Here is a 12,989-nt window from a genome sequence, read left to right as displayed (position 1 = left end):
CCCCGAGTCCAGACCAATGGGATGAAGGTAGGATTGAGTATCTGTTACCTTTAAAAGTCACCTGAGGAATCTAATCTGATGGCCAGTGAGCTATGAAAGCATTGTCTTAATTACACTCGACCACCTACCTTATCTACCACTGGCCGTTCACACAAACTAGGACGTCTGAACTAAGAGAGGAATTTCAAATGCTGGCTGCTCACTAATAATTAGACTAGTATTCACCACTTAAGAGAGGTCTACTGTGGCACAGACACTTTATGCTACCTTGACTCTCATAGCAACCATGCAGGAATGAAATGTGGTCAATTCTCCTGGTTCACAGAACTTATGTAAATAAGTTAGTACCTGGTACAAACAAGTCATCAGTAAATAGTACCGCTGACATCGTCACCATCACCACCACCATCATCATCTCTTGACTCCTCATTGCAGCCTCCAGACCCGTCTAGTCTGTCCCCTCACCATCCTGGGAATGTTTGTGCACCTTACCACCCTACCACTGCCCCTTATCGTGAATGCCCATCATCTCTCACTTGCACAGCTGTGGCAGGCTTCTAAAACTCCCTGCCTCTAAGGCCATCCTCCTCTAATCCATTTTTGACCAAACAGCCAGGGTGATCTTTTTAAAACGCAAATATCTAAACTTTCCTGGCTGTAAAATGGTGATAACTCTCAGGCCACTGTGTAAGGTTTGGTAGGCTGAGCCCTTCGTAAAAGCATCCAGGGAAGGGGCAGGTGGGTGCCGAATCTTCTCCTTGTTCCCTTTGCCAAGCCACCCCCCTCCTCCCCACTGGAGACTGCATTAGCCCTGAGATCAGGGTGCTTTTTGTGATTTATGTGCCCAGTGTGTGTGTGTGTGTGTGTGTGTGTGTGTGTGTGTGTGTGAGAGAGAGAGAGAGAGAGAGAGAGAGAGAGAGAGATAGAGAGAGAGAATGCCTTCGTTTTGGGAGACGGGCATGTGCTTTTCTAATTCACATAAAGGTTTTGTAGTAACAGCAACTGCCCTGAAGTTGAACCTACTTCACTGAGTTATTATGCTAGACAAATGTGAAAATTTAAATAAAATGGAGGTTCCCTATGGGAGTTGAAATTTGAACCCTGGCTGTCAGTCTCTAAAGCTACTATCCTAACCCCTGTTGTTCCCTAGAATACAGAGAAGGGATGCTGGGGGGGGGGGGGGGGCGGGAAGGGGTCTACAGATAGAAAATTCTCTGGGCTTTCTGCAGGCTTTCTGGGAGAGAAGTAGGCCAACCAGGCCAACCACCTCGTTCCCCTTGCCCATATCACCTAGGAAGGTCTTCACTTCCTTTGACCTTCAAGTAAATGTTGTAAAACTTTGGATGAGAACGTTTTTCTTAGGAGAGGGGAATTTAGGGGACAAGTTTATGCTTGGCATCTGACCTCTGTTTCAAGTAGATTCATTCCAGGCTACCTACTTGATAGGTGAGGTGTAGAGATAAAGAAAATGAGATTTTAATGTGATAATCTGTCACTATTCTTCTTTATCAGATCATTGCATTTGCTGGCCCTTGGAGTGAACACTTGGCACAGTGTTTTGGAACCAGAACACCCTTAAAAATAATCTACTCCAATGGGTGGCATCCAAGAGCCCCTTAAGGCTGAGGGTCTTCACATGACCTTTTAATATCTCTGAGCTTATATGTGTGGTAAGTTGGCATGGACTCACTAAAACATTCACTTCTTTGTCTTTGACTAAAACTTTAGTAATTTAATATGTTAAAACTGTGGACATCTAATGCTAAGTTCTGGCTAGGAGCTATGTCTTCCATTGATAAAAAATGAAAATGAAATCACTCTGATCTAAAAAAAATCCCACTTGGAGCCCCTGGCATAGTCCTGCTTCCTAGACCAGAGTTTAGCTCTACCACACCAAACTGTCATTCTCTTGACCAGGTCAGTGATGAATTTTGTTGAATAATTAGTTTCCAATCAGGCAGCTTGAATTTCAATACTTTTTTTTTTTTTCAAATTTCATTTTAAAGGAAACTTTAAGCTAGTGTAAAGTGAAAGCCAGATCACTTAGCATCAAAATGGAAATACTGTGTCTAAATGCAGAACACTAAATACTGTGGAAACAAAGCACTGTATCCCAACTCCAGCTAACTACAGTTGCTTACTGGGGATCTTACCCTGATGCCTAGTCACTCGTCAAAAGAAGGGTGGGGAGAGGAGGCCATATTGAAATGCTGTTAAGGAAAAAGTGGTTCTAACTGAGGCTTTCTCTAGACTTTTTATGGAAATGCAATAGAAAAGGGAATACTTTCCTCACAAAAACTATTTCATGTTCCTGATGCCTTTACCCCCAAGGAAGAAATACCAGGTTGCAGAGGTGGAAAAAGAAGTCAGAAATGGAGCCTCTGGCACCATCCACTGTCATCCCCTTTCCAGTCTGACCAAAGACTCACTCTCTTTTCCTCTTGGATGAACCATCTCTACATTTTCTTCTCCAGAGCCCACTGATCCTTTTTTTCTCATTTGTTCTCCCACCCCTTTCAGGTCCCTGTGTCTACTTTGCTAGGTCTCAAGCCATGGGGTTCCTAGCAGGCTGGAGATAGGGCTTTGGGTCTTGAAGACAGAAAAATAAAGAGTGGTGGAGGCAGAGAGCTGGTGGTGGTGCTGGGTGGAGCCCACTGTTCTCAATCAAGTCTGATACTACTGCTTAATAGTCCAGGCTTGTTTAGTTCTCCTCCCCATTTCCACTGTACAACTGAGCCTCACTGCTAACTCTGACACTGATGAAGCCCTTCTATAGCCCCTTTCTCCCTTTGCCCCCCTTTTCTGTGACCCTACTTCTCCACAACAAGCAGGATGCTCTCATCCTGTCCCCTCTAGCCTTTACTTTGTCCTTCCTTCCTGAAGCACTCATAAATTGCAATACTACTTTGGCATTCAGTGATGTAGGCTAGGGAGATTATTTAAGTGCCCAACATTTTCTGTTCTGTTCACTACACTGCCTCAGTGAATTTTGGAAATTTAACCATCAGAAACCAAAGAGAATGGCGTTATAGCTACCAGCTTCCTTGTTACCTAAATTTCTCAATTATTTTCCTCTGCTCTTGTGTCTATGCTGCAAAGCCCTGATTATCTAAACTCTGGGAAACAAACTAGGGGTCATGGAAGGGGAGGTGGGTGGGGGGTGGGGGTGACTGGGTGGCGGGCACTGAGGTGGGCACTTGATGGGATGAGCACTGGGTGTTATTCTGTATGTTGGCAAATTGAACACCAATAAAAAATAAATTTATTTTAAAAAAAGAATTTGAAGGAGACAGAAAACATTTAGTCCCTAACGCATACAGTTAAATAGTTAATAAATTGCATTTAATATTTAAAAATAAATAAATAAAACTCTTTTATCCAGAAATTCTGTTTCACAACCTGAAATGAGGTTGTGCTATTGGACGTGTTTTATTTACTTTGAAAACTGTCTAGCTCACCTGAACCCCTACTTGTCTGACTTCATTCAATGCCTGTCTAGATTCTTCAGATCATCAGGGCCCTGGGGAGCCCCGGTCCATTTTCTTATTGTTTAACCTCTGCTGCAGAGCAACTCTGATTTCAGGCTTACTTTCTATGATGGAGACACGTGCCATGTTATCTGAATCCCACAGTTGTTCCACTAGCTTTGTTCTTGCATACTTTTAAAACCCACACTAAAAACATAAGAATTGGACTCTTTGAACCTTCTTTTGTATTCTGAGACAACATAGCCAAAGGGAAAGGATTCTGTCCTGCATTTAGACACCTGTGTTCTTGGATTGGTTCTACAGTTGACTGTATAACTTAAAACAAGTCCCCGAATTCCCATGTATTGACATTTCTCAATCAGCCAGTATGGATGTATAGTATCTAAGCTTCCTTTTTAGATGATGTTCTGTCAATAACAGAGAGTATAGCTTTAGAAAAGTTTATAGGGGACTATCATTTTATACTTAATCTAGAGAAAAAGTCCTTAATACTTATTTTCATAATATCTCATATTTGGCAATAGTAAGGTTGAGAAGTGTTAACGGAAAAATTGGCATCAGATTGAGGTTTTCTCTGGAAAAATCAACATTTCCAGCAAATGAGCACCCTCACTCTGCTTGAACATTTCCCATAACAGAAAGATCACTACTACCTTTAAAGTTTCCATTATTGAACTCTTAGTTAGATCTTACTTTCTCACATAAAGCAAAAAATATCTCTTTGGGAAATTTTTATCTGCTTGTCCTATTGCAATTCAATTTTCCAACCATTTACCAAACACCTCCTATGTGCAAAGTCCTGTGTCAGTCATCTGGGGTTACAAAGATTAAGTCAGCTTGGTTCCTGCACTCAAGATCTTTGCAAATATTCTACAAATGAAAGGTTGAATATAGTGTTAGATATTTTAAAACAGAGATACTCCATTACTAGCCAAGATGTAGTAATAGAGACCTTCCTATCTGGAACAACCAAAATGATGAACAGAATTTGTGCAACAGTAATTTTTAAAACACTGGATATTAGGCAACCAAAACCAGTGATTCCCAAGAGATAGGAAACAAACAATTGCCCCTATAAAAGCTAACTGCTTTGAGAGACTTTTCAGGCCCTTGTGCAGGGGTGGGAATTCTAGGCACAGGAGTCTGGTGCATTCCCTGAGAGAAAACAGGGATGATTCTTAGAGACCAAGGCAGCTAGAGTTTGCAGAACAGACTACTGAAGAGGAGAGAGCTGCACAGAATAAGAGTATCAGACATCTACAGAGGCCCCCCCCCTTGGATATTTAGCAGAGTATTGATCAAGGAATGCATATGAGTAAGCTACCCAATGAGGAAGTTGCCACCCAGAAAAATTAGAGGGAGCAGGACCATGAATAGTGCCTGTTTCTACCAGCCAGACTAAAAAGGCTCATAATTCATAGGGCATATACTCAGAAGGGTATTCATAGGGTAGAGTACTCAGAAGGTTTTTTTCCTCAGGACTGAAAAATAATTCACCCTAGACTAAACACAGTTCTGGTTCCACCTAACAAATCTTAAAAACAAGAACCAAAAGGGAGCAAACTGTTTACAAGCAATTTAGCTGCATCCCAGAACAAAGCTCAAGAATATTTATAGGAATATAAAAATAGCCAGAACCCAGCAAAGTAAAATACACAAAGTATGGCATCCAGTAAAAAATTACCAGTTATGCAAGGAGGCAGGAAAATATGATCAATAATGAGGGCAAATAACAATCAATCAAACCAGCCCAGAACTGACATAGATGTTAGAATTAACAGACAAGGACATTCAAAAAATTATTAAAACTGTACTACAGGTAGTCAACTAGTGAAGTACAAACATGGGAGATATTTAAAAGACCCAAGATGAACTTCTACTGATGAAAGCTATAATTTCTGAGGTTAAAAATTACACTGAATTACAGATTGGATATTGTTAGAAAAAAACTTTAAAGAACTCTAGTAAATAGCAGTAGACACTCTTTCTAATTAAACACAGAGAGAAAAAAGAATGGGAAAAAAGGAGACTCACTGCTCTTTGGGACAACTTTAAGCAGTCCAACAGCCACGTAACTGCGGTCTGCAAGGAGAGTAGATGGAGTGTGGAGAAAGAATTAAAGCCCAAGCATAGGAAACATAAAGCAAACTATACCAACAAACATCATAAAGAAATTATTCAAACCAATGATAAAGAGGAAATCTCAAAAGCAGTCATAGAAAAATGTACAGAGGAACAATAGCAAAAGAATGGCAGTGGCTTCTCAACAGAAATAATGTCAATGAGGTAACAATGAGCAATATCTGTAAAGATGAACAACTGTCAACCTAGAATTCTATACCCAGTGAAAATACCTTTCAGAAATTAAGACTAAATAAAGACTTTTTAGACACACAAGAGAAGAAAGACTTTGTCACTGGGAGATTCATGCTACAAGAAATGTTAAACAAAGTCCTTCAGGCAGAAGGAAAAATAACAGATCTACACAAAGGAATGAAGAGCCCTGGAAAGGATAAGTAGATAAGACATTTAAAAATTAACTAAAGCTGTCTAAAAGATAACTGGCTGTTTAAATAGCAACGAAAACTAATGTAAAGGAAAGTTGATTATATATATATAAACATATATATGAAATGTATGACAAAAATAGTGTGAAGCCCTAGAGGGGAGAAATGGATGTATCCTATTATAAGGTTCTTAAGCTATGTGTGAAGTACAGTGTAACAAAACAATAAGTTTTAGCTAAGAAGACAATGAAGGAGATCAAACAGAATCATAAAAAAATACTCAACCTAAAAGAAGGGCAGAAATAGAGAAAAGAAGATGGGAAAAAATAGATATTGTCATCAACTCTGGTCTCAAGGCAAAAACTCTATATCCCTTTCCAGAATAAAACAGGTCCCCCTTATGTAGAAATGCTGCCAAGATCTTATCTGAAGCAAGTGCTTCACAAAGTGATGCTTGTCCTCCCCAAGGTTTGACCTTGCCCTGCTCTCATTACCAATAACTGGAGTCAGGTCTAAGCACAGCCTGATTCAGGAATAGGATGCTCACTCATTGTATACTTGCTCATTTGCAAGATCTGGCAAATAGGTATTGGCAGAAACCAGCAAAACACTCACAGAAGCACACATTGAGAGGGTGAGACAATGGAGGCCTGAAGATTAAGGTGAATGGGAAGAATTCATTGAGATGGGAGCATTCTTCCTTGACTCAGGATCTAACATCCTGGCAAAAACATCAGGATCCAGTCATAATGCATCGCCAGCACGACTCTTTGAAGCTTGGCTGTAACAATGGATTACAGTAAATAAGATAGAGTTGCTAAAATGAACTTGGCAGACTATCAAGGAAGGGCCAAGGGGTGGGAGATGGATTTATTAGTGAGATCAGTAAGAAATGCAGTGATGAAAAAAGCACTGGTAACTCCAATAGTGCCTGTCCCCTGCACCCTAGAGTTGATAGGAAGAAATGGTGCCATAAGTCTAAGCAACTTGGCATCAATAAGAATGATAGAGTTCTAGAATGTCATGCTATATGAACACAAGAGCTGGAAGATGCTTTGACCCTCAGACACCTATGGCAGTGGCTGAAAGGCCAGCCATAGCGTGTTCCCAGTGATGAGAGAGACTAAGATAGTACCTGACTTGTAGAACTGCGAAAAGAAACTGTGAGCTGGCACAAGCACACCATATCCCATAGGTCCACAGACCCTCGTGGTAGTTATTCCCCTGTTTCTCAAGTGCATTATTTGGATGAACAAAGTAGCTGACGGTATCCTTCTACTGGTTCCCTGAACTACAGGGTAAGAGCCATTAAGTGGGAAGGGCCAAGTGGAAGCCTCTGAAACTATCCATCCCCAATCCCACCAGCCAAGGAAGTAAACCCAAGTCAACACTGTATCCTGAAAAAGAATTAATGCCATTCTTAAAGTACATGGGGATGATATTCTCTATCATATCCATGTTAGCTAATTCACCTGTATGGCCCTTGAAAACATAAACTAACATCGTGAGGGATGATAGTTGGACTACCATCAACCACCACAGGGTAGCACCAGTCTCAGTTGCCGAGCAATAAATGATATTTTTACTAAAACAGATCAACACAGCCTCTGGCATTCCGTATGTTGTTACTGATCTGATGAACATATTCTTTTTAACCTATCATCAATAACCAGGATCAAAAGTCAGTCTCATTTAAGTGGGAAGGACATCAGTACACATTCGTAGTCTTGCTTGAGGCTATGTGAAGTCTCTCGTGCGATGGCAAAGTAGTCTGCAGGGGTCTTCACTGCCTTAATATGTGGGACACTATCCTGATGACATCATACAAATTTAACCCGCTAAACAGAGATTGCAAGTCCTGTGTCAGAGAAATTAAACCCCACAAAGATACTCCAAGCTGCAACATCACTGACATTTTTCAGGAGTCCAGTGATCTGAGGCATGCTGCTATACCATCTTTGAGGTAAAGAACAGGATGTTAAATCTTGTACCTTATTCCCTTCTTCTACTGCTGCATAATAAGCCACAACAAAACCTAATGATGTACAACAACTACCATGTTATTATGGTCACTGGTTCTGAGGGTCAGAATTTTGGAATGTCTTGTTTCAACTTCTCGATTTCTGCCAGCTTTTCTAAATTGGGGTTCCACAGAAGAATAAAGCCCTGATGCCCTCAGACATCCATTTGTATATAACAAACTAATCTCTCTCTTGTGCATCTAAAATGGTACTTGGGAGAATGGAAAAAAAAATAGTCACTCAACCACTTTGTCTTGTGTGGCGCAGATGAGGAACCTCAGTTGAGAAAGGCTGGCTGGAGCTTTAAGTGGGGAAACTCCCACAGCTGGGGGTGACATAAACTGGACTAGAATCTTACGGAATCATCTTCACCTATATTTCTAGTGCCTAGGCTGGGGCACTTGAAGGCTAGGCTCAGGAAGGACCATCAGGTGGAGCACCAACACATGGCCTCACCATGTGGGTGTTCCAACTGTGTTCCAACTGTGATTTCTTCACAGTATGGCAGCTTCAGGGTAGTTGGAAGAGCAAGTGTCCCAGTGAACAAGGGAGACAGCCATTTATGACATAGCCTCTGAAATCACAGAATGTGTCTTCTGCTGTCTTCTCTAACTTGAAATAGTAAAAAGCCTACCCAGATTCCAGAAGAGAGAACATGGACCTTGTCTCTTGATGGCAGAAGTGTCAAAGAATTTTGAGGTGATTTAAAGCCACTAAAAATCTTTAGAAATTAGAAGCAGCATATGTCACTCTTGGGAATACTGCTCCAATTCATTTATTGGGTGACCTGGAAGGCTGCCAGTTTTGAGTGTCAGAGCAAAATCTGCAGCAGATCTTGCCATAAATGGCCCTGCCACTCAGGCCATATAACAAGTAGATCTAATGGTGTTATCTGCTGTGAATAAAGATGTGGTGTGTGTGTAGTCTCTGCCAAGCCCATAGATCCTAGAGTTCCAGAACTAGACTTTCCTTCTGCAGTAAAAAACTAAAACCCGTTTGAAAAGCAGCTCCTGAGCCCTCATAGAGATGGATCTTCTGATCATGGGACACCAAGTGACCATGCAACCAGAACTGCTCATTATGAGCTGGGTAGTATTAGACAGACAAAGTCAGACAGGCACAGCAGCAGTACATCATACAGTGGAAATGGTTCACTCGAGACTGGGCCAGAAGGGATCCAGAGGACACAAGGAAGTTCCATCTGCCTCAGATTCCTGTGTTATCTATCTCTTGCTCAGTTCACACCTAAGGCCTTATAATTCCCTACAGGTAACCAATGAAGAGAAAAACAAAACAAAACAAAACAAAACAAAACTTAGACCTAGTTCATAGATGGATTGTCTTGACAAGTTAGTGCCAGCAATAATTGGACCACCATACTAGAGCCCTGTGCAGAGTGGCCCTGAGGAATAGTGAAGGTCACTCCTCCCAATGAGCAGAGCTGTAAACAATGCACTTGCTCCTTCACTTTACAGGTGGGGGAAGCTGTCTGAGTTCTGGGTATATCTAGACCCACAGGCCATGGCAAATGGCTTGCTGGTTGGGTTGGAAACCTCAAAGGTTTGAAGTCTGGATACAAGAGACCGTGGAGAAAATCATGCAGATGGACCTATGCTACCAGGCACAGAGCACCTGGATCTCCAATTCAAATCCAGGCCCACCAGAGCACCTCCCCTACAAGGGTGTCACTGAACCACTAAGCGGAAAGATATCCTGAGGATGCCAGCCAGCCTCTCTCCCTAGCCCCTCTGGGACTTGCATGACAGAGGGGACACAGGTCAGGGACAGAGGATCTGCATGGCCCCAACAGTATGAGTGCCATCTCACTACGACCTGTCTAGCAACCACTGTACTGAATCACTGGAACTGCCATATTGGTCACTAGAGAGACTGGCAAGGAACTCTCCGTATGGCAGATGGTCCTTGAGGAAACCAGCCAGTCACTTGGAGGTAGGTTTTTTCCATCAGACACCCTCTATCCTCGAAGGACCACTGACTCAGCCTTACCAGAAATGGATATGGGTTTGCCTTCCCTGACCCAGTGTCTCTGCCAACACTACCATCGACTCAACCATTCTGATGTATGTACACACCTAGATGTTTGAGGAGTTAACACCCCAGGGACAACCCTTGACTGATTGGTGCCAGGAGCCAGGAAGTGATCCATCCTCACTTTCTCTCCTTGAGAGGATGGATGGTCTTCAAATGTCCAAGGAGCTTGGAGCCCCTTTGACCCCACCAGGAACCAGCTCAATAAACACCTTGGATTGACTTCCTTTCCGTCTTGTTTGACATCTTTTATTTCCCGTCAATCCTGGGGCCTGTGTTTCCCAAATCAACCACCTCCATCACCCTCCTGTCTCAGGTTTTGCTTTCTGAGAGAACCCAGGCTAAGACACTATCCCAGACTTCACAAAACATTATTTTCCCGTGAAGTGAGATGTCCATGTGCTGTAATTCAAGCAATCTATACTCACATGGACAACAAGGTGCTTTTTTATTTGTTTGCTAGCTTGCTTGCTTGTTTTCGGGTAAGAAAAAAAAAATTGAAGAGCCCAAAATATCAGGCTCCTGCTTAGGTTATGGTAGATTCTAGTTGTGGATGCAATGCCCATCACTGGTCTGTAGGTAGGCTGTGTGGGTGAGCCCTGCACAGGGGGCTTGGCTGGGGAGTGGGTGGGCCTTCCCTCACCAAGCAGAGTCCTGGCACAGGCTGCCATCTGCCCAGAGGAAGGGGACCTGCTCGCAATGCCCAAAAGGAACTGGTGGCTCATTAAGTTCTGTAGCTGCGAGGTGCTTCTAAGGAAGCCACATTCCCTATACACCAGAAAATCATCCTATAGACCAGCAACGTGGGGCCTTTCGATTCGTGTTGGTGGCACAGCTTCTCTTGTGCGTGGTAACTGATCATATTACACTGTAAAAGGAAAGATGAAGCTGATGAAAAATCTAGTTATAAATCCTCTAAGAGGAAGCCATGAAAGAGATGCAGGTAAGCTTGTTTCCAAGAAATGAACCAAAGAGCAGGAGGGATTGTGGTACGTATGGCCCAGGCTTTAAGAACTGGTGAATTCCAGGCTGAGCTCTTTCAGTTACCTCAACATTTGGTGCTGGCTTTTCCTCATGGCCCTCCCTGACTGCTCCTGACCCTTCTCAGGTGAGTGGCTAAACTGACGGCAGTGCCCTGACATCTTCTGTCCAAGGAGGGAGCCTGTCCACATCCTCTCCATCAGCCCAGAGCAGGGAGCTGAACTGGAACGCATAGTTGCCATGGCTCTCCAGAATGCACATTTTGGAAACTGAGGACGCCACCCCCCCACCCCGGGTGGACCTGGACCCTCAGATTCTCACAACTCTGCTCTTTCTTCTGATTTCCAGGAATGTGAGACTGCGAAGCAGCCACTCACTCACCCCTATCTGCCAGATGCCTGCTGTCGGGGCGGGGGTGAGGGGTGGGGGGTGGGGGGGGTCCACACACCTGCAGGAAGTGAGCCAGGAGGAAGTGAGATTTGAAAGGTGGATGAGATTTCTGCAGACTGCAGACTGTTACCTGCACGGTGGCGAGAGTGTCCCGAAGTGTGAGGGACTTGTTTTGCATCTTGCACCGGCAGAGAGTGTGGACCCACTTCAAACCTGAGGAGGTGATCCCCTCGGCTTCAGAGCGGCAGGGAGGGAAAGAGTGGCCCTTTTGTGTCACACTGGAACCCCACTTCCTGGTCAGAGTCCCAGCTCTGCTGCTTATCAGCTCTGTGACTTGAGGCAACTACATCTCTGTGCCTCAGTTTCCTTATGTGGGAACTAAGGACATTGCGATATGCCCAGCCCGGTTCAGAACTCTTGACTCATACATGTACTCATGTCTTCCTCCTAATGATCCCTTGAACCATACACTATTCTTGTCCCCATTTTACAGAGGAGAAGAGAGTCACACAGCTGGGGAATGGCAGGGGCAGGACTCAAACCCAACAGTCTGCTCCACGGTGCTGCTCTTAGCCACTGGATTAGGAGGCAAACATCACCTCCCTCACAGGGTTCGCTGAGGGATGGAAGTGAGTTCATCAGGAGGAGGGCTGAGAGCACACTGTGCCAGCTGCCTGCCCCTTAAGTGTGAGGCGCTGCTATTCTGCTGTGGGCTGGGGTGTAGAGCTGGGACAGCAGGGGCCAGCCTGGGACAGTGGGGGTGACGTGGGTCTACTTTTCCCCGGCAGTGGGGGCAACAGGGAGAGATGCACAACTCTCTCTCTCTCTCTTTCTCTCTCTGGAACAGTCCACAAAGAATTTCCATGCTCCCTTCGGGCCAGGTGACCTGTGATCCCATCCCCATGCTCCTGAAGCTCTGAGCACAAGCAGAAAAACCAGGTCACTCACCTCCTAGTGCCCCAACAGGCTCTTGCTTTCCGTTCCGGAGGAGACATCCCTTCTCTCCAGGGGGCTGCCACTGGGGCCTCCACCCTCTGCGTGGGCCAGGCGCCCCCATCACCAGACCCGCTTCCTCTCTCCTCTGCCCCATCTGTGTGCACTGACCCCTGTGAACTGTTCTCCTTGACTCCCTCCTTCCTGTTGGGCTTGGGCAATGGGAGGCAGCAGCAGGGAAAAAAAGAAGGCAGGAGAAAAGGGGTCAGAGTATTTCCTCCCTGCTTCCCCGGTTTCTGACAGGGGCTGTGACCCTTGGCCACGGCAGCTTCGGCCGTGGGGATCCCTCCTCCACAGCACCTGCCCCTGGGCTCCGGGGAGTGGCTTCCCGCTGCTCCTAGGGGTGCCCCCACCTCTCTCTGCTGCCCTTCCCCATTCCACACCCCTGTCAACTGTGCCTTAACTCATGCTCTGCCTTTCCACCGGCGGGTCCAACTCAGGTCCCAGCCAGGCCCACGGCTGCTACACTCACACGCAAGGGGATCGCTCTACCCAGGAAGGTCAAGGTCAGGGCCTTACCTGTCCCATTGTCATCCCCAAAGCTAAGCCGAGTGAAAATG

The 12,989-nt window shown here is 44.6% G+C and overlaps 1 long non-coding RNA gene across 3 annotated transcripts in view; it reads right to left on the bottom strand.

Moving 5' to 3' along the window:
* The window catches only part of LOC121497159, a 312,796-nt gene extending 300,059 nt beyond the window's left edge, over positions 1-12,737 (bottom strand). For all 3 annotated transcript variants that reach the window (XR_005989418.1, XR_005989415.1, XR_005989416.1), the window contains exon 1: positions 12,385-12,737. This is a non-coding gene — a long non-coding RNA (uncharacterized LOC121497159). The remainder of the gene's footprint in view (positions 1-12,384) is intronic.
* Between the last annotated feature and the right edge of the window lie 252 nt (positions 12,738-12,989).

This window comes from Vulpes lagopus, chromosome 8 (genome assembly GCF_018345385.1).
Source record: "Vulpes lagopus strain Blue_001 chromosome 8, ASM1834538v1, whole genome shotgun sequence".
Classification (NCBI taxonomy): domain Eukaryota; kingdom Metazoa; phylum Chordata; class Mammalia; order Carnivora; family Canidae; genus Vulpes; species Vulpes lagopus.
The sequence above is the reverse complement of the archived record's forward strand: the minus strand, read 5'-3'. Positions and strand labels throughout refer to the sequence as shown.